Genomic DNA, 25,970 nt, shown 5'->3' on the forward strand with positions numbered 1-25,970 from the left:
ATATGTTGTTATCTGTGGCTGTGTGATAAGACTTACAGTTATGGGCATCTTAGGCTTGATGTGGGAAAACACCTATGGTGGTCTCCCAGCAACCCCTTAAGAGGGCAGCTTACTTTTGCCACAGACAATGCATACAATTACGGTTGCAGTCATCTTCACAGAATGCTTACGCCGATGTCTAAAGACATAGCAGCCCAATGTGGGGCTCGAACCCACGACCCTGAGATTAAGAGTCTCATGCTCTACCGACTGAGCTAACCGGGAATTTTAACCATATTGACCCTGCCAATTTTCAAACAAAACTGGCCAAGACAAAGTAATCAATGAGCATTAGTCCCATCAACCCTTTAAGAGGTCGTCTTTGCTTTGCCACAAACAATGTATACAATTATGGTTGTACACATCAAGACAAAATACTTGTGCCAATGTCTAAAGACATGGAAGAGTCATGCACTGACTGAGCTAACCGGGCATGAGAAATGTATTCAATGTTGCAAAATATCACATTGACCTTGTGGAACCCTAACCTTCAAATCCAGCAATTTTCTTGCTGGTCTCCCATGGGATTTTTACCAATGTCTAAAAGACATTTATGTAATGGCATAAGGTGAAAGAAAGCTGTATAGATTGCATAGATACATTGCATGACGCTTTCCCCTGCCCACCCAAGAGTGAACGCCAGATTGCTATGGTTAGTGCACATATAGTTGACATTGAAGGAAAGTCTATTGTATAGATACTTTGCAGGTTTGCAACCACTAGCAAAAAAACGCTGATGAGACGAGAGGTTTTTTGGTGCCTCAAGAAATGCTCGTGTCAAATTATACTGTAGACTGCAAGGTACTGCTGGGATTTGAACCCAGGATCTCCTGTTTACAAGACAGGCACTTTAACCAACTAAGCCACAGCACCACTTTGGACAGAATCAAAATACTTTAACAAATTCTTGTAATAAAAAGTCAGTATCAATTTGTTCTAATCTGTGGCTGTGTGATAAGACTTACAGTTATGGGCATCTTAGGCTTGATGTGGGAAAACACCTATGGTGGTCTCCCAGCAACCCCTTAAGAGGGCAGCTTACTTTTGCCACAGACAATGCATACAATTACGGTTGCAGTCATCTTCACAGAATGCTTACGCCGATGTCTAAAGACATAGCAGCCCAATGTGGGGCTCAAACCCACGACCCTGAGATTAAGAGTCTCATGCTCTACCGACTGAGCTAACCGGGCATTTTAACCATATTGACCCTGCCAATTTTCAAACAAAACTGGCCAAGACAAAGTAATCAATGAGCATTAGTCCCATCAACCCTTTAAGAGGTCGTCTTTGCTTTGCCACAGACAATGTATACAATTATGGTTGTACACATCAAGACAAAATACTTGTGCCAATGTCTAAAGACATGGAAGAGTCATGCACTGACTGAGCTAACCGGGCATGAGAAATGTATTCAATGTTGCAAAATATCACATTGACCTTGTGGAACCCTAACCTTCAAATCCAGCAATTTTCTTGCTGGTCTCCCATGGGATTTTTACCAATGTCTAAAAGACATTTATGTAATGGCATAAGGTGAAAGAAAGCTGTATAGATTGCATAGATACATTGCATGACGCTTTCCCCTGCCCACCCAAGAGTGAACGCCAGATTGCTATGGTTAGTGCACATATAGTTGACATTGAAGGAAAGTCTATTGTATAGATACTTTGCAGGTTTGCAACCACTAGCAAAAAACGCTGATGAGACGAGATGTTTTTTGGTGCCTCAAGAAAAGCTTGTATCAAATTATACTGCAGACTGCAAGGTACTGCTGGGAGTTGAACCCAGGATCTCCTGTTTACTAGACAGGCACTTTAACCAACTAAGCCACAGCACCACTCTAGACAGAATCAAAATACTTTACCAAATTCTTGTAATAAAAAGTCAGTATCAATATGTTCTTATCTGTGGCTGTGTGATAAGACTTACAGTTATGGGCATCTTAGGCTTGATGTGGGAAAACACCTATGGTGGTCTCCCAGCAACCCCTTAAGAGGGCAGCTTACTTTTGCCACAGACAATGCATACAATTACGGTTGCAGTCATCTTCACAGAATGCTTACGCCGATGTCTAAAGACATAGCAGCCCAATGTGGGGCTCGAACCCACGACCCTGAGATTAAGCGTCTCATGCTCTACCGACTGAGCTAACCGTGCATTTTAACTATATTGACCCTGCCAATTTTCAAACAAAACTGGCCAAGACAAAGTAATCAATGAGCATTAGCCCCATCAACCCTTTAAGAGGTCGTCTTTGCTTTGCCACAGACAATGTATACAATTATGGTTGTACACATCAAGACAAAATACTTGTGCCAATGTCTAAAGACATGGAAGAGTCATGCACTGACTGAGCTAACCGGGCATGAGAAATGTATTCAATGTTGCAAAATATCACATTGACCTTGTGGAACCCTAACCTTCAAATCCAGCAATTTTCTTGCTGGTCTCCCATGGGATTTTTACCAATGTCTAAAAGACATTTATGTAATGGCATAAGGTGAAAGAAAGCTGTATAGATTGCATAGATACATTGCATGACGCTTTCCCCTGCCCACCCAAGAGTGAACGCCAGATTGCTATGGTTAGTGCACATATAGTTGACATTGAATGAAAGTCTATTGTATAGATACTTTGCAGGTTTGCAACCACTAGCAAAAAACGCTGATGAGACGAGATGTTTTTTGGTGCCTCAAGAAAAGCTTGTATCAAATTATACTGCAGACTGCAAGGTACTGCTGGGATTTGAACCCGGGATCTCCTGTTTACTAGACAGGCACTTTAACCAACTAAGCCACAGCACCACTTTAGACAGAATCAAAATACTTTACCAAATTCTTGTAATAAAAAGTCAGTATCAATATGTTCTTATCTGTGGCTGTGTGATAAGACTTACAGTTATGGGCATCTTAGGCTTGATGTGGGAAAACACCTATGGTGGTCTCCCAGCAACCCCTTAAGAGGGCAGCTTACTTTTGCCACAGACTATGTATACAATTACGGTTGCACTCATCCTGACAGAATGCTTACGCCGATGTCTAAAGACATTGCAGCCCAATGTGGGGCTCGAACCCACGACCCTGAGATTAAGAGTCTCATGCTCTACCGACTGAGCTAACCGGGCAATTATACATTATTGACCCTGCCAATTTTCAAACAAAACTGGCCAAGACAAAGTAATCAATGAGCATTAGTCCCATCAACCCTTTAAGAGGTCGTCTTTGCTTTGCCACAGACAATGTATACAATTATGGTTGTACACATCAAGACAAAATACTTGTGCCAATGTCTAAAGACATGGAAGAGTCATGCACTGACTGAGCTAACCGGGCATGACAAATGTATTCAATGTTGCAAAATATCACATTGACCTTGTGGAACCCTAACCTTCAAATCCAGCAATTTTCTTGCTGGTCTCCCATGGGATTTTTACCAATGTCTAAAAGACATTTATGTAATGGCATAAGGTGAAAGAAAGCTGTATAGATTGCATAGATACATTGCATGACGCTTTCCCCTGCCCACCCAAGAGTGAACGCCAGATTGCTATGGTTAGTGCACATATAGTTGACATTGAAGGAAAGTCTATTGTATAGATACTTTGCAGGTTTGCAACTACTAGCAAAAAACGCTGATGAGACGAGATGTTTTTTGGTGCCTCAAGAAAAGCTTGTATCAAAATATACTGCAGACTGCAAGGTACTGCTGGGATTTGAACCCAGGATCTCCTGTTTACTAGACAGGCACTTTAACCAACTAAGCCACAGCACCACTTTAGACAGAATCAAAATACTTTACCAAATTCTTGTAATAAAAAGTCAGTATCAATTTGTTCTTATCTGTGGCTGTGTGATAAGACTTACAGTTATGGGCATCTTAGGCTTGATGTGGGAAAACACCTATGGTGGTCTCCCAGCAACCCCTTAAGAGGGCAGCTTACTTTTGCCACAGACAATGCATACAATTACGGTTGCAGTCATCTTCACAGAATGCTTACGCCGATGTCTAAAGACATAGCAGCCCAATGTGGGGCTCGAACCCACGACCCTGAGATTAAGAGTCTCATGCTCTACCGACTGAGCTAACCGGGCAATTATACATTATTGACCCTGCCAATTTTCAAACAAAACTGGCCAAGACAAAGTAATCAATGAGCATTAGTCCCATCAACCCTTTAAGAGGTCGTCTTTGCTTTGCCACAGACAATGTATACAATTATGGTTGTACACATCAAGACAAAATACTTGTGCCAATGTCTAAAGACATGGAAGAGTCATGCACTGACTGAGCTAACCGGGCATGAGAAATGTATTCAATGTTGCAAAATATCACATTGACTTTGTGGAACCCTAACCTTCAAATCCAGCAATTTTCTTGCTGGTCTCCCATGGGATTTTTACCAATGTCTAAAAGACATTTATGTAATGGCATAAGGTGAAAGAAAGCTGTATAGATTGCATAGATACATTGCATGATGCTTTCCCCTGCCCACCCAAGAGTGAACGCCAGATTGCTATGGTTAGTGCACATATAGTTGACATTGAAGGAAAGTCTATTGTATAGATACTTTGCAGGTTTGCAACCACTAGCAAAAGAACGCTGATGAGACGAGATGTTTTTTGGTGCCTCAAGAAATGCTCGTGTCAAATTATACTGTAGACTGCAAGGTACTGCTGGGATTTGAACCCAGGATCTCCTGTTTACAAGACAGGCACTTTAACCAACTAAGCCACAGCACCACTGTGGACAGAATCAAAATACTTTAGCAAATTCTTGTAATAAAAAGTCAGTATCAATTTGTTCTAATCTGTGGCTGTGTGATAAGACTTACAGTTATGGGCATCTTAGGCTTGATGTGGGAAAACACCTACGGTGGTCTCCCAGCAACCCCTTAAGAGGGCAGCTTACTTTTGCCACAGACAATGCATACAATTACGGTTGCAGTCATCTTCACAGAATGCTTACGCCCAATGTGGGGCTCGAACCCACGACCTTGAGATTAAGAGTCTCATGCTCTACCGACTGAGCTAACCGGGCATATATCCCTTATTGACCCTGCCAATTTTCAAACAAAACTGGCCAAGACAAAGTAATCAATGAGCATCAGTCCCATCAACCCTTTAAGAGGTCGTCTTTGCTTTGCCACAGACAATGTATACAATTATGGTTGTACACATCAAGACAAAATACTTGTGCCAATGTCTAAAGACATGGAAGAGTCATGCACTGACTGAGCTAACCGGGCATGAGAAATGTATTCAATGTTGCAAAATATCACATTGACCTTGTGGAACCCTAACCTTCAAATCCAGCAATTTTCTTGCTGGTCTCCCATGGGATTTTTACCAATGTCTAAAAGACATTTATGTAATGGCATAAGGTGAAAGAAAGCTGTATAGATTGCATAGATACATTGCATGACGCTTTCCCCTGCCCACCCAAGAGTGAACGCCAGATTGCTATGGTTAGTGCACATATAGTTGACATTGAAGGAAAGTCTATTGTATAGATACTTTGCAGGTTTGCAACTACTAGCAAAAAACGCTGATGAGACGAGATGTTTTTTGGTGCCTCAAGAAAAGCTTGTATCAAAATATACTGCAGACTGCAAGGTACTGCTGGGATTTGAACCCAGGATCTCCTGTTTACTAGACAGGCACTTTAACCAACTAAGCCACAGCACCACTTTAGACAGAATCAAAATACTTTACCAAATTCTTGTAATAAAAAGTCAGTATCAATATGTTCTTATCTGTGGCTGTGTGATAAGACTTACAGTTATGGGCATCTTAGGCTTGATGTGGGAAAACACCTATGGTGGTCTCCCAGCAACCCCTTAAGAGGGCAGCTTACTTTTGCCACAGACAATGCATACAATTACGGTTGCAGTCATCTTCACAGAATGCTTACGCCGATGTCTAAAGACATAGCAGCCCAATGTGGGGCTCGAACCCACGACCCTGAGATTAAGAGTCTCATGCTCTACCGACTGAGCTAACCGGGAATTTTAACCATATTGACCCTGCCAATTTTCAAACAAAACTGGCCAAGACAAAGTAATCAATGAGCATTAGTCCCATCAACCCTTTAAGAGGTCGTCTTTGCTTTGCCACAAACAATGTATACAATTATGGTTGTACACATCAAGACAAAATACTTGTGCCAATGTCTAAAGACATGGAAGAGTCATGCACTGACTGAGCTAACCGGGCATGAGAAATGTATTCAATGTTGCAAAATATCACATTGACCTTGTGGAACCCTAACCTTCAAATCCAGCAATTTTCTTGCTGGTCTCCCATGGGATTTTTACCAATGTCTAAAAGACATTTATGTAATGGCATAAGGTGAAAGAAAGCTGTATAGATTGCATAGATACATTGCATGACGCTTTCCCCTGCCCACCCAAGAGTGAACGCCAGATTGCTATGGTTAGTGCACATATAGTTGACATTGAAGGAAAGTCTATTGTATAGATACTTTGCAGGTTTGCAACCACTAGCAAAAAAACGCTGATGAGACGAGAGGTTTTTTGGTGCCTCAAGAAATGCTCGTGTCAAATTATACTGTAGACTGCAAGGTACTGCTGGGATTTGAACCCAGGATCTCCTGTTTACAAGACAGGCACTTTAACCAACTAAGCCACAGCACCACTTTGGACAGAATCAAAATACTTTAACAAATTCTTGTAATAAAAAGTCAGTATCAATTTGTTCTAATCTGTGGCTGTGTGATAAGACTTACAGTTATGGGCATCTTAGGCTTGATGTGGGAAAACACCTATGGTGGTCTCCCAGCAACCCCTTAAGAGGGCAGCTTACTTTTGCCACAGACAATGCATACAATTACGGTTGCAGTCATCTTCACAGAATGCTTACGCCGATGTCTAAAGACATAGCAGCCCAATGTGGGGCTCAAACCCACGACCCTGAGATTAAGAGTCTCATGCTCTACCGACTGAGCTAACCGGGCATTTTAACCATATTGACCCTGCCAATTTTCAAACAAAACTGGCCAAGACAAAGTAATCAATGAGCATTAGTCCCATCAACCCTTTAAGAGGTCGTCTTTGCTTTGCCACAGACAATGTATACAATTATGGTTGTACACATCAAGACAAAATACTTGTGCCAATGTCTAAAGACATGGAAGAGTCATGCACTGACTGAGCTAACCGGGCATGAGAAATGTATTCAATGTTGCAAAATATCACACTGACCTTGTGGAACCCTAACCTTCAAATTCAGCAATTTTTTTGCTGGTCTCCCATGGGATTTTTACCAATGTCTAAAACACATTCATGTAATGGCATAAGGTGAAAGAAAGCTGTATAGATTGCATAGATACATTGCATGATGCTTTCCCCTGCCCACCCAAGAGTGAACGCCAGATTGCTATGGTTAGTGCACATATAGTTGACATTGAAGGAAAGTCTATTGTATAGATACTTTGCAGGTTTGCAACCACTAGCAAAAAAACACTGATGAGAAGAGATATTTTTTGGTGCCTCAAGAAATACTCGTGTCAAATTATACTGTAGACTGCAAGGTACTGCTGGGATTTGAACCCAGGATCTCCTGTTTACAAGACAGGCACTTTAACCAACTAAGCCACAGCACCACTTTGGACAGAATCAAAATACTTTATCAAATTCTTGTAATAAAAAGTCAGTATCAATTTGTTCTAATCTGTGGCTGTGTGATAAGACTTACAGTTATGGGCATCTTAGGCTTGATGTGGGAAAACACCTATGGTGGTCTCCCAGCAACCCCTTAAGAGGGCAGCTTACTTTTGCCACAGACAATGCATACAATTACGGTTGCAGTCATCTTCACAGAATGCTTACTCCGATGTCTAAAGACATAGCAGCCCAATGTGGGGCTCGAACCCACGACCCTGAGATTAAGAGTCTCATGCTCTACCGACTGAGCTAACCGGGCATTTTAACCATATTGACCCTGCCAATTTTCAAACAAAACTGGCCAAGACAAAGTAATCAATGAGCATTAGTCCCATCAACCCTTTAAGAGGTCGTCTTTGCTTTGCCACAGACAATGTATACAATTATGGTTGTACACATCAAGACAAAATACTTGTGCCAATGTCTAAAGACATGGAAGAGTCATGCACTGACTGAGCTAACCGGGCATGAGAAATGTATTCAATGTTGCAAAATATCACACTGACCTTGTGGAACCCTAACCTTCAAATTCAGCAATTTTTTTGCTGGTCTCCCATGGGATTTTTACCAATGTCTAAAACACATTCATGTAATGGCATAAGGTGAAAGAAAGCTGTATAGATTGCATAGATACATTGCATGATGCTTTCCCCTGCCCACCCAAGAGTGAACGCCAGATTGCTATGGTTAGTGCACATATAGTTGACATTGAAGGAAAGTCTATTGTATAGATACTTTGCAGGTTTGCAACCACTAGCAAAAAAACACTGATGAGAAGAGATGTTTTTTGGTGCCTCAAGAAAAGCTTGTATCAAATTATACTGCAGACTGCAAGGTACTGCTGGGATTTGAACCCAGGATCTCCTGTTTACTAGACAGGCACTTTAACCAACTAAGCCACAGCACCACTTTAGACAGAATCAAGATACTTTACCAAATTCTTGTAATAAAAAGTCAGTATCAATATGTTCTTATCTGTGGCTGTGTGATAAGACTTACAGTTATGGGCATCTTAGGCTCGATGTGGGAAAACGCCTATGGTGGTCTCCCAGCAACCCCTTAAGAGGGCAGCTTACTTTTGCCACAGACAATGCATACAATTACGGTTGCAGTCATCTTCACAGAATGCTTACGCCGATGTCTAAAGACATAGCAGCCCAATGTGGGGCTCGAACCCACGACCCTGAGATTAAGAGTCTCATGCTCTACCGACTGAGCTAACCGGGCATTTTAACCATATTGACCCTGCCAATTTTCAAACAAAACTGGCCAAGACAAAGTAATCAATGAGCATTAGTCCCATCAACCCTTTAAGAGGTCGTCTTTGCTTTGCCACAGACAATGTATACAATTATGGTTGTACACATCAAGACAAAATACTTGTGCCAATGTCTAAAGACATGGAAGAGTCATGCACTGACTGAGCTAACCGGGCATGAGAAATGTATTCAATGTTGCAAAATATCACATTGACCTTGTGGAACCCTAACCTTCAAATCCAGCAATTTTCTTGCTGGTCTCCCATGGGATTTTTACCAATGTCTAAAAGACATTTATGTAATGGCATGAGGTGAAAGAAAGCTGTATAGATTGCATAGATACATTGCATGACGCTTTCCCCTGCCCACCCAAGAGTGAACGCCAGATTGCTATGGTTAGTGCACATATAGTTGACATTGAAGGAAAGTCTATTGTATAGATACTTTGCAGGTTTGCAACCACTAGCAAAAAACGCTGATGAGACGAGATGTTTTTTGGTGCCTCAAGAAACGCTTGTATCAAATTATACTGCAGACTGCAAGGTACTGCTGGGATTTGAACCCAGGATCTCCTGTTTACAAGACAGGCACTTTAACCAACTAAGCCACAGCACCACTTTGGACAGAATCAAAATACTTTATCAAATTCTTGTAATAAAAAGTCAATATCAATTTGTTCTAATCTGTGGCTGTGTGATAAGACTTACAGTTATGGGCATCTTAGGCTTGATGTGGGAAAACACCTATGGTGGTCTCCCAGCAACCCCTTAAGAGGGCAGCTTACTTTTGCCACAGACAATGCATACAATTACGGTTGCAGTCATCTTCACAGAATGCTTACGCCGATGTCTAAAGACATAGCAGCCCAATGTGGGGCTCGAACCCACGACCCTGAGATTAAGAGTCTCATGCTCTACCGACTGAGCTAACCGGGCATTTTAACCATATTGACCCTGCCAATTTTCAAACAAAACTGGCCAAGACAAAGTAATCAATGAGCATTAGTCCCATCAACCCTTTAAGAGGTCGTCTTTGCTTTGCCACAGACAATGTATACAATTATGGTTGTACACATCAAGACAAAATACTTGTGCCAATGTCTAAAGACATGGAAGAGTCATGCACTGACTGAGCTAACCGGGCATGAGAAATGTATTCAATGTTGCAAAATATCACATTGACCTTGTGGAACCCTAACCTTCAAATCCAGCAATTTTCTTGCTGGTCTCCCATGGGATTTTTACCAATGTCTAAAACACATTCATGTAATGGCATAAGGTGAAAGAAAGCTGTATAGATTGCATAGATACATTGCATGATGCTTTCCCCTGCCCACCCAAGAGTGAACGCCAGATTGCTATGGTTAGTGCACATATAGTTGACATCGAAGGAAAGTCTATTGTATAGATACTTTGCAGGTTTGCAACCACTAGCAAAAGACGCTGATGAGACGAGATGTTTTTTGGTGCCTCAAGAAAAGCTTGTATCAAATTATACTGCAGACTGCAAGGTACTGCTGGGATTTGAACCCAGGATCTCCTGTTTACTAGACAGGCACTTTAACCAACTAAGCCACAGCACCACTTTAGACAGAATCAAAATACTTTACCAAATTCTTGTAATAAAAAGTCAGTATCAATATGTTCTTATCTGTGGCTGTGTGATAAGACTTACAGTTATGGGCATCTTAGGCTTGATGTGGGAAAACACCTATGGTGGTCTCCCAGCAACCCCTTAAGAGGGCAGCTTACTTTTGCCACAGACAATGCATACAATTACGGTTGCAGTCATCTTCACAGAATGCTTACGCCGATGTCTAAAGACATAGCAGCCCAATGTGGGGCTCGAACCCACGACCCTGAGATTAAGAGTCTCATGCTCTACCGACTGAGCTAACCGGGCATTTTAACCATATTGACCCTGCCAATTTTCAAACAAAACTGGCCAAGACAAAGTAATCAATGAGCATTAGTCCCATCAACCCTTTAAGAGGTCGTCTTTGCTTTGCCACAGACAATGTATACAATTATGGTTGTACACATCAAGACAAAATACTTGTGCCAATGTCTAAAGACATGGAAGAGTCATGCACTGACTGAGCTAACCGGGCATGACAAATGTATTCAATGTTGCAAAATATCACATTGACCTTGTGGAACCCTAACCTTCAAATCCAGCAATTTTCTTGCTGGTCTCCCATGGGATTTTTACCAATGTCTAAAACACATTCATGTAATGGCATAAGGTGAAAGAAAGCTGTATAGATTGCATAGATACATTGCATGACGCTTTCCCCTGCCCACCCAAGAGTGAACGCCAGATTGCTATGGTTAGTGCACATATAGTTGACATTGAAGGAAAGTCTATTGTATAGATACTTTGCAGGTTTGCAACCACTAGCAAAAAACGCTGATGAGACGAGATGTTTTTTGGTGCCTCAAGAAAAGCTTGTATCAATTTATACTGCAGACTGCAAGGTACTGCTGGGATTTGAACCCAGGATCTCCTGTTTACAAGACAGGCACTTTAACCAACTAAGCCACAGCACCACTTTGGACAGTATCAAAATACTTTATCAAATTCTTGTAATAAAAAGTCAGTATCAATTTGTTCTAATCTGTGGCTGTGTGATAAGACTTACAGTTATGGGCATCTTAGGCTTGATGTGGGAAAACACCTATGGTGGTCTCCCAGCAACCCCTTAAGAGGGCAGCTTACTTTTGCCACAGACAATGCATACAATTACGGTTGCAGTCATCTTCACAGAATGCTTACGCCGATGTCTAAAGACATAGCAGCCCAATGTGGGGCTCGAACCCACGACCCTGAGATTAAGAGTCTCATGCTCTACCGACTGAGCTAACCGGGCATATTTACCATATTGACCCTGCCAATTTTCAAACAAAACTGGCCAAGACAAAGTAATCAATGAGCATCAGTCCCATCAACCCTTTAAGAGGTCGTCTTTGCTTTGCCACAGACAATGTATACAATTATGGTTGTACACATCAAGACAAAATACTTGTGCCAATGTCTAAAGACATGGAAGAGTCATGCACTGACTGAGCTAACCGGGCATGAGAAATGTATTCAATGTTGCAAAATATCACATTGACCTTGTGGAACCCTAACCTTCAAATCCAGCAATTTTCTTGCTGGTCTCCCATGGGATTTTTACCAATGTCTAAAACACATTCATGTAATGGCATAAGGTGAAAGAAAGCTGTATAGATTGCATAGATACATTGCATGATGCTTTCCCCTGCCCACCCAAGAGTGAACGCCAGATTGCTATGGTTAGTGCACATATAGTTGACATTGAAGGAAAGTCTATTGTATAGATACTTTGCAGGTTTGCAACCACTAGCAAAAAGACACTGATGAGAAGAGATGTTTTTTGGTGCCTCAAGAAAAGCTTGTATCAAATTATACTGCAGACTGCAAGGTACTGCTGGGATTTGAACCCAGGATCTCCTGTTTACTAGACAGGCACTTTAACCAACTAAGCCACAGCACCACTTTAGACAGAATCAAGATACTTTACCAAATTCTTGTAATAAAAAGTCAGTATCAATATGTTCTTATCTGTGGCTGTGTGATAAGACTTACAGTTATGGGCATCTTAGGCTTGATGTGGGAAAACGCCTATGGTGGTCTCCCAGCAACCCCTTAAGAGGGCAGCTTACTTTTGCCACAGACAATGCATACAATTACGGTTGCAGTCATCTTCACAGAATGCTTACGCCGATGTCTAAAGACATAGCAGCCCAATGTGGGGCTCGAACCCACGACCCTGAGATTAAGAGTCTCATGCTCTACCGACTGAGCTAACCGGGCATTTTAACCATATTGACCCTGCCAATTTTCAAACAAAACTGGCCAAGACAAAGTAATCAATGAGCATTAGTCCCATCAACCCTTTAAGAGGTCGTCTTTGCTTTGCCACAGACAATGTATACAATTATGGTTGTACACATCAAGACAAAATACTTGTGCCAATGTCTAAAGACATGGAAGAGTCATGCACTGACTGAGCTAACCGGGCATGAGAAATGTATTCAATGTTGCAAAATATCACATTGACCTTGTGGAACCCTAACCTTCAAATCCAGCAATTTTCTTGCTGGTCTCCCATGGGATTTTTACCAATGTCTAAAACACATTCATGTAATGGCATAAGGTGAAAGAAAGCTGTATAGATTGCATAGATACATTGCATGATGCTTTCCCCTGCCCACCCAAGAGTGAACGCCAGATTGCTATGGTTAGTGCACATATAGTTGACATTGAAGGAAAGTCTATTGTATAGATACTTTGCAGGTTTGCAACCACTAGCAAAAAAACACTGATGAGAAGAGATGTTTTTTGGTGCCTCAAGAAAAGCTTGTATCAAATTATACTGCAGACTGCAAGGTACTGCTGGGATTTGAACCCAGGATCTCCTGTTTACTAGACAGGCACTTTAACCAACTAAGCCACAGCACCACTTTAGACAGAATCAAGATACTTTACCAAATTCTTGTAATAAAAAGTCAGTATCAATATGTTCTTATCTGTGGCTGTGTGATAAGACTTACAGTTATGGGCATCTTAGGCTTGATGTGGGAAAACGCCTATGGTGGTCTCCCAGCAACCCCTTAAGAGGGCAGCTTACTTTTGCCACAGACAATGCATACAATTACGGTTGCAGTCATCTTCACAGAATGCTTACGCCGATGTCTAAAGACATAGCAGCCCAATGTGGGGCTCGAACCCACGACCCTGAGATTAAGAGTCTCATGCTCTACCGACTGAGCTAACCGGGCATTTTAACCATATTGACCCTGCCAATTTTCAAACAAAACTGGCCAAGACAAAGTAATCAATGAGCATTAGTCCCATCAACCCTTTAAGAGGTCGTCTTTGCTTTGCCACAGACAATGTATACAATTATGGTTGTACACATCAAGACAAAATACTTGTGCCAATGTCTAAAGACATGGAAGAGTCATGCACTGACTGAGCTAACCGGGCATGAGAAATGTATTCAATGTTGCAAAATATCACATTGACCTTGTGGAACCCTAACCTTCAAATCCAGCAATTTTCTTGCTGGTCTCCCATGGGATTTTTACCAATGTCTAAAACACATTCATGTAATGGCATAAGGTGAAAGAAAGCTGTATAGATTGCATAGATACATTGCATGACGCTTTCCCCTGCCCACCCAAGAGTGAACGCCAGATTGCTATGGTTAGTGCACATATAGTTGACATTGAAGGAAAGTCTATTGTATAGATACTTTGCAGGTTTGCAACCACTAGCAAAAACCGCTGATGAGACGAGATGTTTTTTGGTGCCTCAAGAAAAGCTTGTATCAATTTATACTGCAGACTGCAAGGTACTGCTGGGATTTGAACCCAGGATCTCCTGTTTACAAGACAGGCACTTTAACCAACTAAGCCACAGCACCACTTTGGACAGTATCAAAATACTTTATCAAATTCTTGTAATAAAAAGTCAGTATCAATTTGTTCTAATCTGTGGCTGTGTGATAAGACTTACAGTTATGGGCATCTTAGGCTTGATGTGGGAAAACACCTATGGTGGTCTCCCAGCAACCCCTTAAGAGGGCAGCTTACTTTTGCCACAGACAATGCATACAATTACGGTTGCAGTCATCTTCACAGAATGCTTACGCCGATGTCTAAAGACATAGCAGCCCAATGTGGGGCTCGAACCCACGACCCTGAGATTAAGAGTCTCATGCTCTACCGACTGAGCTAACCGGGCAGTTTAACCATATTGACCCTGCCAATTTTCAAACAAAACTGGCCAAGACAAAGTAATCAATGAGCATTAGTCCCATCAACCCTTTAAGAGGTCGTCTTTGCTTTGCCACAGACAATGTATACAATTATGGTTGTACACATCAAGACAAAATACTTGTGCCAATGTCTAAAGACATGGAAGAGTCATGCACTGACTGAGCTAACCGGGCATGAGAAATGTATTCAATGTTGCAAAATATCACATTGACCTTGTGGAACCCTAACCTTCAAATCCAGCAATTTTCTTGCTGGTCTCCCATGGGATTTTTACCAATGTCTAAAACACATTCATGTAATGGCATAAGGTGAAAGAAAGCTGTATAGATTGCATAGATACATTGCATGATGCTTTCCCCTGCCCACCCAAGAGTGAACGCCAGATTGCTATGGTTAGTGCACATATAGTTGACATTGAAGGAAAGTCTATTGTATAGATACTTTGCAGGTTTGCAACCACTAGCAAAAAAACACTGATGAGAAGAGATGTTTTTTGGTGCCTCAAGAAAAGCTTGTATCAAATTATACTGCAGACTGCAAGGTACTGCTGGGATTTGAACCCAGGATCTCCTGTTTACTAGACAGGCACTTTAACCAACTAAGCCACAGCACCACTTTAGACAGAATCAAGATACTTTACCAAATTCTTGTAATAAAAAGTCAGTATCAATATGTTCTTATCTGTGGCTGTGTGATAAGACTTACAGTTATGGGCATCTTAGGCTTGATGTGGGAAAACGCCTATGGTGGTCTCCCAGCAACCCCTTAAGAGGGCAGCTTACTTTTGCCACAGACAATGCATACAATTACGGTTGCAGTCATCTTCACAGAATGCTTACGCCGATGTCTAAAGACATAGCAGCCCAATGTGGGGCTCGAACCCACGACCCTGAGATTAAGAGTCTCATGCTCTACCGACTGAGCTAACCGGGCATTTTAACCATATTGACCCTGCCAATTTTCAAACAAAACTGGCCAAGACAAAGTAATCAATGAGCATTAGTCCCATCAACCCTTTAAGAGGTCGTCTTTGCTTTGCCACAGACAATGTATACAATTATGGTTGTACACATCAAGACAAAATACTTGTGCCAATGTCTAAAGACATGGAAGAGTCATGCACTGACTGAGCTAACCGGGCATGAGAAATGTATTCAATGTTGCAAAATATCACATTGACCTTGTGGAACCCTAACCTTCAAATCCAGCAATTTTCTTGCTGGTCTCCCATGGGATTTTTACCAATGTCTAAAACACATTCATGTAATGGCATAAGGTGAAAGAAAGCTGTATAGATTGCATAGATACATTGCATGATGCTTTCCCCTGCCCACCCAAGAGTGAACGCCAGATTGCTATGGTTAGTGCACATATAGTTGACATTGAAGGAAAGTCTATTGTATAGATACTTTGCAGGTTTGCAACCACTAGCAAAAAACGCTGATGAGACGAGATGTTTTTTGGTGCCTCAAGAAACGCTTGTATCAAATTATACTGCAGACTGCAAGGTACTGCTGGGATTTGAACCCAGGATCTCCTGTTTACAAGACAGGCACTTTAACCAACTAAGCCACAGCACCACTTTGGACAGAATCAAAATACTTTATCAAATTCTTGTAATAAAAAGTCAATATCAATTTGTTCTAATCTGTGGCTGTGTGATAAGACTTACAGTTATGGGCATCTTAGGCTTGATGTGGGAAAACACCTATGGTGGTCTCCCAGCAACCCCTTAAGAGGGCAGCTTACTTTTGCCACAGACAATGCATACAATTACGGTTGCAGTCATCTTCACAGAATGCTTACGCCGATGTCTAAAGACATAGCAGCCCAATGTGGGGCTCGAACCCACGACCCTGAGATTAAGAGTCTCATGCTCTACCGACTGAGCTAACCGGGCATTTTAACCATATTGACCCTGCCAATTTTCAAACAAAACTGGCCAAGACAAAGTAATCAATGAGCATTAGTCCCATCAACCCTTTAAGAGGTCGTCTTTGCTTTGCCACAGACAATGTATACAATTATGGTTGTAAACATCAAGACAAAATACTTGTGCCAATGTCTAAAGACATGGAAGAGTCATGCACTGACTGAGCTAACCGGGCATGAGAAATGTATTCAATGTTGCAAAATATCACATTGACCTTGTGGAACCCTAACCTTCAAATCCAGCAATTTTCTTGCTGGTCTCCCATGGGATTTTTACCAATGTCTAAAACACATTCATGTAATGGCATAAGGTGAAAGAAAGCTGTATAGATTGCATAGATACATTGCATGATGCTTTCCCCTGCCCACCCAAGAGTGAACGCCAGATTGCTATGGTTAGTGCACATATAGTTGACATTGAAGGAAAGTCTATTGTATAGATACTTTGCAGGTTTGCAACCACTAGCAAAAAAACACTGATGAGAAGAGATGTTTTTTGGTGCCTCAAGAAAAGCTTGTATCAAATTATACTGCAGACTGCAAGGTACTGCTGGGATTTGAACCCAGGATCTCCTGTTTACTAGACAGGCACTTTAACCAACTAAGCCACAGCACCACTTTAGACAGAATCAAGATACTTTACCAAATTCTTGTAATAAAAAGTCAGTATCAATATGTTCTTATCTGTGGCTGTGTGATAAGACTTACAGTTATGGGCATCTTAGGCTTGATGTGGGAAAACGCCTATGGTGGTCTCCCAGCAACCCCTTAAGAGGGCAGCTTACTTTTGCCACAGACAATGCATACAATTACGGTTGCAGTCATCTTCACAGAATGCTTACGCCGATGTCTAAAGACATAGCAGCCCAATGTGGGGCTCGAACCCACGACCCTGAGATTAAGAGTCTCATGCTCTACCGACTGAGCTAACCGGGCATTTTAACCATATTGACCCTGCCAATTTTCAAACAAAACTGGCCAAGACAAAGTAATCAATGAGCATTAGTCCCATCAACCCTTTAAGAGGTCGTCTTTGCTTTGCCACAGACAATGTATACAATTATGGTTGTACACATCAAGACAAAATACTTGTGCCAATGTCTAAAGACATGGAAGAGTCATGCACTGACTGAGCTAACCGGGCATGAGAAATGTATTCAATGTTGCAAAATATCACATTGACCTTGTGGAACCCTAACCTTCAAATCCAGCAATTTTCTTGCTGGTCTCCCATGGGATTTTTACCAATGTCTAAAACACATTCATGTAATGGCATAAGGTGAAAGAAAGCTGTATAGATTGCATAGATACATTGCATGATGCTTTCCCCTGCCCACCCAAGAGTGAACGCCAGATTGCTATGGTTAGTGCACATATAGTTGACATTGAAGGAAAGTCTATTGTATAGATACTTTGCAGGTTTGCAACCACTAGCAAAAAACGCTGATGAGACGAGATGTTTTTTGGTGCCTCAAGAAACGCTTGTATCAAATTATACTGCAGACTGCAAGGTACTGCTGGGATTTGAACCCAGGATCTCCTGTTTACAAGACAGGCACTTTAACCAACTAAGCCACAGCACCACTTTGGACAGAATCAAAATACTTTATCAAATTCTTGTAATAAAAAGTCAATATCAATTTGTTCTAATCTGTGGCTGTGTGATAAGACTTACAGTTATGGGCATCTTAGGCTTGATGTGGGAAAACACCTATGGTGGTCTCCCAGCAACCCCTTAAGAGGGCAGCTTACTTTTGCCACAGACAATGCATACAATTACGGTTGCAGTCATCTTCACAGAATGCTTACGCCGATGTCTAAAGACATAGCAGCCCAATGTGGGGCTCGAACCCACGACCCTGAGATTAAGAGTCTCATGCTCTACCGACTGAGCTAACCGGGCATTTTAACCATATTGACCCTGCCAATTTTCAAACAAAACTGGCCAAGACAAAGTAATCAATGAGCATTAGTCCCATCAACCCTTTAAGAGGTCGTCTTTGCTTTGCCACAGACAATGTATACAATTATGGTTGTACACATCAAGACAAAATACTTGTGCCAATGTCTAAAGACATGGAAGAGTCATGCACTGACTGAGCTAACCGGGCATGAGAAATGTATTCAATGTTGCAAAATATCACATTGACCTTGTGGAACCCTAACCTTCAAATCCAGCAATTTTCTTGCTGGTCTCCCATGGGATTTTTACCAATGTCTAAAACACATTCATGTAATGGCATAAGGTGAAAGAAAGCTGTATAGATTGCATAGATACATTGCATGATGCTTTCCCCTGCCCACCCAAGAGTGAACGCCAGATTGCTATGGTTAGTGCACATATAGTTGACATTGAAGGAAAGTCTATTGTATAGATACTTTGCAGGTTTGCAACCACTAGCAAAAAAACACTGATGAGAAGAGATGTTTTTTGGTGCCTCAAGAAAAGCTTGTATCAAATTATACTGCAGACTGCAAGGTACTGCTGGGATTTGAACCCATGATCTCCTGTTTACTAGACAGGCACTTTAACCAACTAAGCCACAGCACCACTTTAGACAGAATCAAGATACTTTACCAAATTCTTGTAATAAAAAGTCAGTATCAATATGTTCTTATCTGTGGCTGTGTGATAAGACTTACAGTTATGGGCATCTTAGGCTTGATGTGGGAAAACGCCTATGGTGGTCTCCCAGCAACCCCTTAAGAGGGCAGCTTACTTTTGCCACAGACAATGCATACAATTACGGTTGCAGTCATCTTCACAGAATGCTTACGCCGATGTCTAAAGACATAGCAGCCCAATGTGGGGCTCGAACCCACGACCCTGAGATTAAGAGTCTCATGCTCTACCGACTGAGCTAACCGGGCATTTTAACCATATTGACCCTGCCAATTTTCAAACAAAACTGGCCAAGACAAAGTAATCAATGAGCATTAGTCCCATCAACCCTTTAAGAGGTCGTCTTTGCTTTGCCACAGACAATGTATACAATTATGGTTGTACACATCAAGACAAAATACTTGTGCCAATGTCTAAAGACATGGAAGAGTCATGCACTGACTGAGCTAACCGGGCATGAGAAATGTATTCAATGTTGCAAAATATCACATTGACCTTGTGGAACCCTAACCTTCAAATCCAGCAATTTTCTTGCTGGTCTCCCATGGGATTTTTACCAATGTCTAAAACACATTCATGTAATGGCATAAGGTGAAAGAAAGCTGTATAGATTGCATAGATACATTGCATGACGCTTTCCCCTGCCCACCCAAGAGTGAACGCCAGATTGCTATGGTTAGTGCACATATAGTTGACATTGAAGGAAAGTCTATTGTATAGATACTTTGCAGGTTTGCAACCACTAGCAAAAACCGCTGATGAGACGAGATGTTTTTTGGTGCCTCAAGAAAAGCTTGTATCAATTTATACTGCAGACTGCAAGGTACTGCTGGGATTTGAACCCAGGATCTCCTGTTTACAAGACAGGCACTTTAACCAACTAAGCCACAGCACCACTTTGGACAGTATCAAAATACTTTATCAAATTCTTGTAATAAAAAGTCAGTATCAATTTGTTCTAATCTGTGGCTGTGTGATAAGACTTACAGTTATGGGCATCTTAGGCTTGATGTGGGAAAACACCTATGGTGGTCTCCCAGCAACCCCTTAAGAGGGCAGCTTACTTTTGCCACAGACAATGCATACAATTACGGTTGCAGTCATCTTCACAGAATGCTTACGCCGATGTCTAAAGACATAGCAGCCCAATGTGGGGCTCGAACCCACGACCCTGAGATTAAGAGTCTCATGCTCTACCGACTGAGCTAACCGGGCAGTTTAACCATATTGACCCTGCCAATTTTCAAACAAAACTGGCCAAGACAAAGTAATCAATGAGCATTAGTCCCATCAACCCTTTAAGAGGTCGTCTTTGCTTTGCCACAGACAATGTATACAATTATGGTTGTACACATCAAGACAAAATACTTGTGCCAATGTCTAAAGACATGGAAGAGTCATGCACTGACTGAGCTAACCGGGCATGAGAAATGTATTCAATGTTGCAAAATATCACATTGACCTTGTGGAACCCTAACCTTCAAATCCAGCAATTTTCTTGCTGGTCTCCCATGGGATTTTTACCAATGTCTAAAACACATTCATGTAATGGCATAAGGTGAAAGAAAGCTGTATAGATTGCATAGATACATTGCATGATGCTTTCCCCTGCCCACCCAAGAGTGAACGCCAGATTGCTATGGTTAGTGCACATATAGTTGACATTGAAGGAAAGTCTATTGTATAGATACTTTGCAGGTTTGCAACCACTAGCAAAAAAACACTGATGAGAAGAGATGTTTTTTGGTGCCTCAAGAAAAGCTTGTATCAAATTATACTGCAGACTGCAAGGTACTGCTGGGATTTGAACCCAGGATCTCCTGTTTACTAGACAGGCACTTTAACCAACTAAGCCACAGCACCACTTTAGACAGAATCAAGATACTTTACCAAATTCTTGTAATAAAAAGTCAGTATCAATATGTTCTTATCTGTGGCTGTGTGATAAGACTTACAGTTATGGGCATCTTAGGCTTGATGTGGGAAAACGCCTATGGTGGTCTCCCAGCAACCCCTTAAGAGGGCAGCTTACTTTTGCCACAGACAATGCATACAATTACGGTTGCAGTCATCTTCACAGAATGCTTACGCCGATGTCTAAAGACATAGCAGCCCAATGTGGGGCTCGAACCCACGACCCTGAGATTAAGAGTCTCATGCTCTACCGACTGAGCTAACCGGGCATTTTAACCATATTGACCCTGCCAATTTTCAAACAAAACTGGCCAAGACAAAGTAATCAATGAGCATTAGTCCCATCAACCCTTTAAGAGGTCGTCTTTGCTTTGCCACAGACAATGTATACAATTATGGTTGTACACATCAAGACAAAATACTTGTGCCAATGTCTAAAGACATGGAAGAGTCATGCACTGACTGAGCTAACCGGGCATGAGAAATGTATTCAATGTTGCAAAATATCACATTGACCTTGTGGAACCCTAACCTTCAAATCCAGCAATTTTCTTGCTGGTCTCCCATGGGATTTTTACCAATGTCTAAAACACATTCATGTAATGGCATAAGGTGAAAGAAAGCTGTATAGATTGCATAGATACATTGCATGATGCTTTCCCCTGCCCACCCAAGAGTGAACGCCAGATTGCTATGGTTAGTGCACATATAGTTGACATTGAAGGAAAGTCTATTGTATAGATACTTTGCAGGTTTGCAACCACTAGCAAAAAACGCTGATGAGACGAGATGTTTTTTGGTGCCTCAAGAAACGCTTGTATCAAATTATACTGCAGACTGCAAGGTACTGCTGGGATTTGAACCCAGGATCTCCTGTTTACAAGACAGGCACTTTAACCAACTAAGCCACAGCACCACTTTGGACAGAATCAAAATACTTTATCAAATTCTTGTAATAAAAAGTCAATATCAATTTGTTCTAATCTGTGGCTGTGTGATAAGACTTACAGTTATGGGCATCTTAGGCTTGATGTGGGAAAACACCTATGGTGGTCTCCCAGCAACCCCTTAAGAGGGCAGCTTACTTTTGCCACAGACAATGCATACAATTACGGTTGCAGTCATCTTCACAGAATGCTTACGCCGATGTCTAAAGACATAGCAGCCCAATGTGGGGCTCGAACCCACGACCCTGAGATTAAGAGTCTCATGCTCTACCGACTGAGCTAACCGGGCATTTTAACCATATTGACCCTGCCAATTTTCAAACAAAACTGGCCAAGACAAAGTAATCAATGAGCATTAGTCCCATCAACCCTTTAAGAGGTCGTCTTTGCTTTGCCACAGACAATGTATACAATTATGGTTGTACACATCAAGACAAAATACTTGTGCCAATGTCTAAAGACATGGAAGAGTCATGCACTGACTGAGCTAACCGGGCATGAGAAATGTATTCAATGTTGCAAAATATCACATTGACCTTGTGGAACCCTAACCTTCAAATCCAGCAATTTTCTTGCTGGTCTCCCATGGGATTTTTACCAATGTCTAAAACACATTCATGTAATGGCATAAGGTGAAAGAAAGCTGTATAGATTGCATAGATACATTGCATGATGCTTTCCCCTGCCCACCCAAGAGTGAACGCCAGATTGCTATGGTTAGTGCACATATAGTTGACATTGAAGGAAAGTCTATTGTATAGATACTTTGCAGGTTTGCAACCACTAGCAAAAAAACACTGATGAGAAGAGATGTTTTTTGGTGCCTCAAGAAAAGCTTGTATCAAATTATACTGCAGACTGCAAGGTACTGCTGGGATTTGAACCCAGGATCTCCTGTTTACTAGACAGGCACTTTAACCAACTAAGCCACAGCACCACTTTAGACAGAATCAAGATACTTTACCAAATTCTTGTAATAAAAAGTCAGTATCAATATGTTCTTATCTGTGGCTGTGTGATAAGACTTACAGTTATGGGCATCTTAGGCTTGATGTGGGAAAACGCCTATGGTGGTCTCCCAGCAACCCCTTAAGAGGGCAGCTTACTTTTGCCACAGACAATGCATACAATTACGGTTGCAGTCATCTTCACAGAATGCTTACGCCGATGTCTAAAGACATAGCAGCCCAATGTGGGGCTCGAACCCACGACCCTGAGATTAAAAGTCTCATGCTCTACCGACTGAGCTAACCGGGCATTTTAACCATATTGACCCTGCCAATTTTCAAACAAAACTGGCCAAGACAAAGTAATCAATGAGCATTAGTCCCATCAACCCTTTAAGAGGTCGTCTTTGCTTTGCCACAGACAATGTATACAATTATGGTTGTACACATCAAGACAAAATACTTGTGCCAATGTCTAAAGACATGGAAGAGTCATGCACTGACTGAGCTAACCGGGCATGAGAAATGTATTCAATGTTGCAAAATATCACATTGACCTTGTGGAACCCTAACCTTCAAATCCAGCAATTTTCTTGCTGGTCTCCCATGGGATTTTTACCAATGTCTAAAACACATTCATGTAATGGCATAAGGTGAAAGAAAGCTGTATAGATTGCATAGATACATTGCATGATGCTTTCCCCTGCCCACCCAAGAGTGAACGCCAGATTGCTATGGTTAGTGCACATATAGTTGACATTGAAGGAAAGTCTATTGTATAGATACTTTGCAGGTTTGCAACCACTAGCAAAAAACGCTGATGAGACGAGATGTTTTTTGGTGCCTCAAGAAACGCTTGTATCAAATTATACTGCAGACTGCAAGGTACTGCTGGGATTTGAACCCAGGATCTCCTGTTTACAAGACAGGCACTTTAACCAACTAAGCCACAGCACCACTTTGGACAGAATCAAAATACTTTATCAAATTCTTGTAATAAAAAGTCAATATCAATTTGTTCTAATCTGTGGCTGTGTGATAAGACTTACAGTTATGGGCATCTTAGGCTTGATGTGGGAAAACACCTATGGTGGTCTCCCAGCAACCCCTTAAGAGGGCAGCTTACTTTTGCCACAGACAATGCATACAATTACGGTTGCAGTCATCTTCACAGAATGCTTACGCCGATGTCTAAAGACATAGCAGCCCAATGTGGGGCTCGAACCCACGACCCTGAGATTAAGAGTCTCATGCTCTACCGACTGAGCTAACCGGGCATTTTAACCATATTGACCCTGCCAATTTTCAAACAAAACTGGCCAAGACAAAGTAATCAATGAGCATTAGTCCCATCAACCCTTTAAGAGGTCGTCTTTGCTTTGCCACAGACAATGTATACAATTATGGTTGTACACATCAAGACAAAATACTTGTGCCAATGTCTAAAGACATGGAAGAGTCATGCACTGACTGAGCTAACCGGGCATGAGAAATGTATTCAATGTTGCAAAATATCACATTGACCTTGTGGAACCCTAACCTTCAAATCCAGCAATTTTCTTGCTGGTCTCCCATGGGATTTTTACCAATGTCTAAAACACATTCATGTAATGGCATAAGGTGAAAGAAAGCTGTATAGATTGCATAGATACATTGCATGATGCTTTCCCCTGCCCACCCAAGAGTGAACGCCAGATTGCTATGGTTAGTGCACATATAGTTGACATTGAAGGAAAGTCTATTGTATAGATACTTTGCAGGTTTGCAACCACTAGCAAAAAAACACTGATGAGAAGAGATGTTTTTTGGTGCCTCAAGAAAAGCTTGTATCAAATTATACTGCAGACTGCAAGGTACTGCTGGGATTTGAACCCAGGATCTCCTGTTTACTAGACAGGCACTTTAACCAACTAAGCCACAGCACCACTGTAGACAGAATCAAGATACTTTAACAAATTCTTGTAATAAAAAGTCAGTATCAATATGTTCTTATCTGTGGCTGTGTGATAAGACTTACAGTTATGGGCATCTTAGGCTTGATGTGGGAAAACGCCTATGGTGGTCTCCCAGCAACCCCTTAAGAGGGCAGCTTACTTTTGCCACAGACAATGCATACAATTACGGTTGCAGTCATCTTCACAGAATGCTTACGCCGATGTCTAAAGACATAGCAGCCCAATGTGGGGCTCGAACCCACGACCCTGAGATTAAGAGTCTCATGCTCTACCGACTGAGCTAACCGGGCATTTTAACCATATTGACCCTGCCAATTTTCAAACAAAACTGGCCAAGACAAAGTAATCAATGAGCATTAGTCCCATCAACCCTTTAAGAGGTCGTCTTTGCTTTGCCACAGACAATGTATACAATTATGGTTGTACACATCAAGACAAAATACTTGTGCCAATGTCTAAAGACATGGAAGAGTCATGCACTGACTGAGCTAACCGGGCATGAGAAATGTATTCAATGTTGCAAAATATCACATTGACCTTGTGGAACCCTAACCTTCAAATCCAGCAATTTTCTTGCTGGTCTCCCATGGGATTTTTACCAATGTCTAAAACACATTCATGTAATGGCATAAGGTGAAAGAAAGCTGTATAGATTGCATAGATACATTGCATGACGCTTTCCCCTGCCCACCCAAGAGTGAACGCCAGATTGCTATGGTTAGTGCACATATAGTTGACATTGAAGGAAAGTCTATTGTATAGATACTTTGCAGGTTTGCAACCACTAGCAAAAACCGCTGATGAGACGAGATGTTTTTTGGTGCCTCAAGAAAAGCTTGTATCAATTTATACTGCAGACTGCA

The 25,970-nt window shown here is 41.6% G+C and overlaps 48 non-coding genes across 48 annotated transcripts; all 48 read right to left on the reverse strand.

Moving 5' to 3' along the window:
* Positions 1–838: 838 nt before the first annotated feature.
* On the reverse strand, positions 839–912 carry AC3HAE_034341 (transfer RNA threonine (anticodon UGU)). Its single transcript has one exon. It is a non-coding gene; the product is annotated as a tRNA-Thr (tRNA).
* Positions 913–1,805: 893 nt separating this feature from the next.
* Positions 1,806–1,879, reverse strand: AC3HAE_034342 (transfer RNA threonine (anticodon AGU)). Its single transcript has one exon. It is a non-coding gene; the product is annotated as a tRNA-Thr (tRNA).
* An 893-nt stretch (positions 1,880–2,772) lies between these two features.
* AC3HAE_034344 (transfer RNA threonine (anticodon AGU)) lies at positions 2,773–2,846 on the reverse strand. Its single transcript has one exon. It is a non-coding gene; the product is annotated as a tRNA-Thr (tRNA).
* A 247-nt stretch (positions 2,847–3,093) lies between these two features.
* On the reverse strand, positions 3,094–3,166 carry AC3HAE_034345 (transfer RNA lysine (anticodon CUU)). Its single transcript has one exon. It is a non-coding gene; the product is annotated as a tRNA-Lys (tRNA).
* Positions 3,167–3,739: 573 nt separating this feature from the next.
* Positions 3,740–3,813, reverse strand: AC3HAE_034346 (transfer RNA threonine (anticodon AGU)). Its single transcript has one exon. It is a non-coding gene; the product is annotated as a tRNA-Thr (tRNA).
* Positions 3,814–4,060: 247 nt separating this feature from the next.
* On the reverse strand, positions 4,061–4,133 carry AC3HAE_034347 (transfer RNA lysine (anticodon CUU)). Its single transcript has one exon. It is a non-coding gene; the product is annotated as a tRNA-Lys (tRNA).
* A 574-nt stretch (positions 4,134–4,707) lies between these two features.
* On the reverse strand, positions 4,708–4,781 carry AC3HAE_034348 (transfer RNA threonine (anticodon UGU)). Its single transcript has one exon. It is a non-coding gene; the product is annotated as a tRNA-Thr (tRNA).
* Positions 4,782–5,006: 225 nt separating this feature from the next.
* Positions 5,007–5,079, reverse strand: AC3HAE_034349 (transfer RNA lysine (anticodon CUU)). Its single transcript has one exon. It is a non-coding gene; the product is annotated as a tRNA-Lys (tRNA).
* Positions 5,080–5,652: 573 nt separating this feature from the next.
* AC3HAE_034351 (transfer RNA threonine (anticodon AGU)) lies at positions 5,653–5,726 on the reverse strand. The gene has a single exon. It is a non-coding gene; the product is annotated as a tRNA-Thr (tRNA).
* Positions 5,727–6,620: 894 nt separating this feature from the next.
* AC3HAE_034352 (transfer RNA threonine (anticodon UGU)) lies at positions 6,621–6,694 on the reverse strand. The gene has a single exon. It is a non-coding gene; the product is annotated as a tRNA-Thr (tRNA).
* Positions 6,695–7,588: 894 nt separating this feature from the next.
* Positions 7,589–7,662, reverse strand: AC3HAE_034353 (transfer RNA threonine (anticodon UGU)). The gene has a single exon. It is a non-coding gene; the product is annotated as a tRNA-Thr (tRNA).
* Positions 7,663–7,909: 247 nt separating this feature from the next.
* On the reverse strand, positions 7,910–7,982 carry AC3HAE_034354 (transfer RNA lysine (anticodon CUU)). The gene has a single exon. It is a non-coding gene; the product is annotated as a tRNA-Lys (tRNA).
* A 574-nt stretch (positions 7,983–8,556) lies between these two features.
* Positions 8,557–8,630, reverse strand: AC3HAE_034356 (transfer RNA threonine (anticodon AGU)). The gene has a single exon. It is a non-coding gene; the product is annotated as a tRNA-Thr (tRNA).
* Positions 8,631–8,877: 247 nt separating this feature from the next.
* On the reverse strand, positions 8,878–8,950 carry AC3HAE_034357 (transfer RNA lysine (anticodon CUU)). The gene has a single exon. It is a non-coding gene; the product is annotated as a tRNA-Lys (tRNA).
* A 573-nt stretch (positions 8,951–9,523) lies between these two features.
* AC3HAE_034358 (transfer RNA threonine (anticodon UGU)) lies at positions 9,524–9,597 on the reverse strand. The gene has a single exon. It is a non-coding gene; the product is annotated as a tRNA-Thr (tRNA).
* Positions 9,598–9,844: 247 nt separating this feature from the next.
* On the reverse strand, positions 9,845–9,917 carry AC3HAE_034359 (transfer RNA lysine (anticodon CUU)). Its single transcript has one exon. It is a non-coding gene; the product is annotated as a tRNA-Lys (tRNA).
* Positions 9,918–10,490: 573 nt separating this feature from the next.
* On the reverse strand, positions 10,491–10,564 carry AC3HAE_034360 (transfer RNA threonine (anticodon AGU)). The gene has a single exon. It is a non-coding gene; the product is annotated as a tRNA-Thr (tRNA).
* Positions 10,565–10,811: 247 nt separating this feature from the next.
* AC3HAE_034362 (transfer RNA lysine (anticodon CUU)) lies at positions 10,812–10,884 on the reverse strand. Its single transcript has one exon. It is a non-coding gene; the product is annotated as a tRNA-Lys (tRNA).
* A 573-nt stretch (positions 10,885–11,457) lies between these two features.
* AC3HAE_034363 (transfer RNA threonine (anticodon UGU)) lies at positions 11,458–11,531 on the reverse strand. The gene has a single exon. It is a non-coding gene; the product is annotated as a tRNA-Thr (tRNA).
* Positions 11,532–11,778: 247 nt separating this feature from the next.
* AC3HAE_034364 (transfer RNA lysine (anticodon CUU)) lies at positions 11,779–11,851 on the reverse strand. Its single transcript has one exon. It is a non-coding gene; the product is annotated as a tRNA-Lys (tRNA).
* Positions 11,852–12,425: 574 nt separating this feature from the next.
* AC3HAE_034365 (transfer RNA threonine (anticodon AGU)) lies at positions 12,426–12,499 on the reverse strand. The gene has a single exon. It is a non-coding gene; the product is annotated as a tRNA-Thr (tRNA).
* A 247-nt stretch (positions 12,500–12,746) lies between these two features.
* Positions 12,747–12,819, reverse strand: AC3HAE_034366 (transfer RNA lysine (anticodon CUU)). Its single transcript has one exon. It is a non-coding gene; the product is annotated as a tRNA-Lys (tRNA).
* Positions 12,820–13,393: 574 nt separating this feature from the next.
* AC3HAE_034368 (transfer RNA threonine (anticodon AGU)) lies at positions 13,394–13,467 on the reverse strand. The gene has a single exon. It is a non-coding gene; the product is annotated as a tRNA-Thr (tRNA).
* A 247-nt stretch (positions 13,468–13,714) lies between these two features.
* On the reverse strand, positions 13,715–13,787 carry AC3HAE_034369 (transfer RNA lysine (anticodon CUU)). Its single transcript has one exon. It is a non-coding gene; the product is annotated as a tRNA-Lys (tRNA).
* Positions 13,788–14,360: 573 nt separating this feature from the next.
* AC3HAE_034370 (transfer RNA threonine (anticodon UGU)) lies at positions 14,361–14,434 on the reverse strand. Its single transcript has one exon. It is a non-coding gene; the product is annotated as a tRNA-Thr (tRNA).
* A 247-nt stretch (positions 14,435–14,681) lies between these two features.
* On the reverse strand, positions 14,682–14,754 carry AC3HAE_034371 (transfer RNA lysine (anticodon CUU)). The gene has a single exon. It is a non-coding gene; the product is annotated as a tRNA-Lys (tRNA).
* Positions 14,755–15,328: 574 nt separating this feature from the next.
* Positions 15,329–15,402, reverse strand: AC3HAE_034373 (transfer RNA threonine (anticodon AGU)). The gene has a single exon. It is a non-coding gene; the product is annotated as a tRNA-Thr (tRNA).
* Positions 15,403–15,649: 247 nt separating this feature from the next.
* AC3HAE_034374 (transfer RNA lysine (anticodon CUU)) lies at positions 15,650–15,722 on the reverse strand. Its single transcript has one exon. It is a non-coding gene; the product is annotated as a tRNA-Lys (tRNA).
* Positions 15,723–16,295: 573 nt separating this feature from the next.
* Positions 16,296–16,369, reverse strand: AC3HAE_034375 (transfer RNA threonine (anticodon UGU)). The gene has a single exon. It is a non-coding gene; the product is annotated as a tRNA-Thr (tRNA).
* A 247-nt stretch (positions 16,370–16,616) lies between these two features.
* AC3HAE_034376 (transfer RNA lysine (anticodon CUU)) lies at positions 16,617–16,689 on the reverse strand. Its single transcript has one exon. It is a non-coding gene; the product is annotated as a tRNA-Lys (tRNA).
* Positions 16,690–17,263: 574 nt separating this feature from the next.
* On the reverse strand, positions 17,264–17,337 carry AC3HAE_034377 (transfer RNA threonine (anticodon AGU)). The gene has a single exon. It is a non-coding gene; the product is annotated as a tRNA-Thr (tRNA).
* A 247-nt stretch (positions 17,338–17,584) lies between these two features.
* AC3HAE_034378 (transfer RNA lysine (anticodon CUU)) lies at positions 17,585–17,657 on the reverse strand. The gene has a single exon. It is a non-coding gene; the product is annotated as a tRNA-Lys (tRNA).
* A 573-nt stretch (positions 17,658–18,230) lies between these two features.
* On the reverse strand, positions 18,231–18,304 carry AC3HAE_034380 (transfer RNA threonine (anticodon UGU)). The gene has a single exon. It is a non-coding gene; the product is annotated as a tRNA-Thr (tRNA).
* Positions 18,305–18,551: 247 nt separating this feature from the next.
* Positions 18,552–18,624, reverse strand: AC3HAE_034381 (transfer RNA lysine (anticodon CUU)). Its single transcript has one exon. It is a non-coding gene; the product is annotated as a tRNA-Lys (tRNA).
* Positions 18,625–19,198: 574 nt separating this feature from the next.
* Positions 19,199–19,272, reverse strand: AC3HAE_034382 (transfer RNA threonine (anticodon AGU)). The gene has a single exon. It is a non-coding gene; the product is annotated as a tRNA-Thr (tRNA).
* A 247-nt stretch (positions 19,273–19,519) lies between these two features.
* AC3HAE_034384 (transfer RNA lysine (anticodon CUU)) lies at positions 19,520–19,592 on the reverse strand. The gene has a single exon. It is a non-coding gene; the product is annotated as a tRNA-Lys (tRNA).
* Positions 19,593–20,165: 573 nt separating this feature from the next.
* On the reverse strand, positions 20,166–20,239 carry AC3HAE_034385 (transfer RNA threonine (anticodon UGU)). The gene has a single exon. It is a non-coding gene; the product is annotated as a tRNA-Thr (tRNA).
* Positions 20,240–20,486: 247 nt separating this feature from the next.
* AC3HAE_034386 (transfer RNA lysine (anticodon CUU)) lies at positions 20,487–20,559 on the reverse strand. Its single transcript has one exon. It is a non-coding gene; the product is annotated as a tRNA-Lys (tRNA).
* Positions 20,560–21,133: 574 nt separating this feature from the next.
* AC3HAE_034387 (transfer RNA threonine (anticodon AGU)) lies at positions 21,134–21,207 on the reverse strand. Its single transcript has one exon. It is a non-coding gene; the product is annotated as a tRNA-Thr (tRNA).
* Positions 21,208–21,454: 247 nt separating this feature from the next.
* AC3HAE_034388 (transfer RNA lysine (anticodon CUU)) lies at positions 21,455–21,527 on the reverse strand. Its single transcript has one exon. It is a non-coding gene; the product is annotated as a tRNA-Lys (tRNA).
* A 573-nt stretch (positions 21,528–22,100) lies between these two features.
* Positions 22,101–22,174, reverse strand: AC3HAE_034389 (transfer RNA threonine (anticodon UGU)). Its single transcript has one exon. It is a non-coding gene; the product is annotated as a tRNA-Thr (tRNA).
* A 247-nt stretch (positions 22,175–22,421) lies between these two features.
* On the reverse strand, positions 22,422–22,494 carry AC3HAE_034390 (transfer RNA lysine (anticodon CUU)). The gene has a single exon. It is a non-coding gene; the product is annotated as a tRNA-Lys (tRNA).
* Positions 22,495–23,068: 574 nt separating this feature from the next.
* AC3HAE_034392 (transfer RNA threonine (anticodon AGU)) lies at positions 23,069–23,142 on the reverse strand. The gene has a single exon. It is a non-coding gene; the product is annotated as a tRNA-Thr (tRNA).
* Positions 23,143–23,389: 247 nt separating this feature from the next.
* On the reverse strand, positions 23,390–23,462 carry AC3HAE_034393 (transfer RNA lysine (anticodon UUU)). Its single transcript has one exon. It is a non-coding gene; the product is annotated as a tRNA-Lys (tRNA).
* Positions 23,463–24,035: 573 nt separating this feature from the next.
* On the reverse strand, positions 24,036–24,109 carry AC3HAE_034395 (transfer RNA threonine (anticodon UGU)). Its single transcript has one exon. It is a non-coding gene; the product is annotated as a tRNA-Thr (tRNA).
* A 247-nt stretch (positions 24,110–24,356) lies between these two features.
* On the reverse strand, positions 24,357–24,429 carry AC3HAE_034396 (transfer RNA lysine (anticodon CUU)). The gene has a single exon. It is a non-coding gene; the product is annotated as a tRNA-Lys (tRNA).
* Positions 24,430–25,003: 574 nt separating this feature from the next.
* On the reverse strand, positions 25,004–25,077 carry AC3HAE_034397 (transfer RNA threonine (anticodon AGU)). Its single transcript has one exon. It is a non-coding gene; the product is annotated as a tRNA-Thr (tRNA).
* A 247-nt stretch (positions 25,078–25,324) lies between these two features.
* On the reverse strand, positions 25,325–25,397 carry AC3HAE_034398 (transfer RNA lysine (anticodon CUU)). Its single transcript has one exon. It is a non-coding gene; the product is annotated as a tRNA-Lys (tRNA).
* Between the last annotated feature and the right edge of the window lie 573 nt (positions 25,398–25,970).

Source organism: Micromesistius poutassou (genome assembly GCF_964030765.1).
Source record: "Micromesistius poutassou genome assembly, chromosome: 19".
Taxonomy (NCBI): domain Eukaryota; kingdom Metazoa; phylum Chordata; class Actinopteri; order Gadiformes; family Gadidae; genus Micromesistius; species Micromesistius poutassou.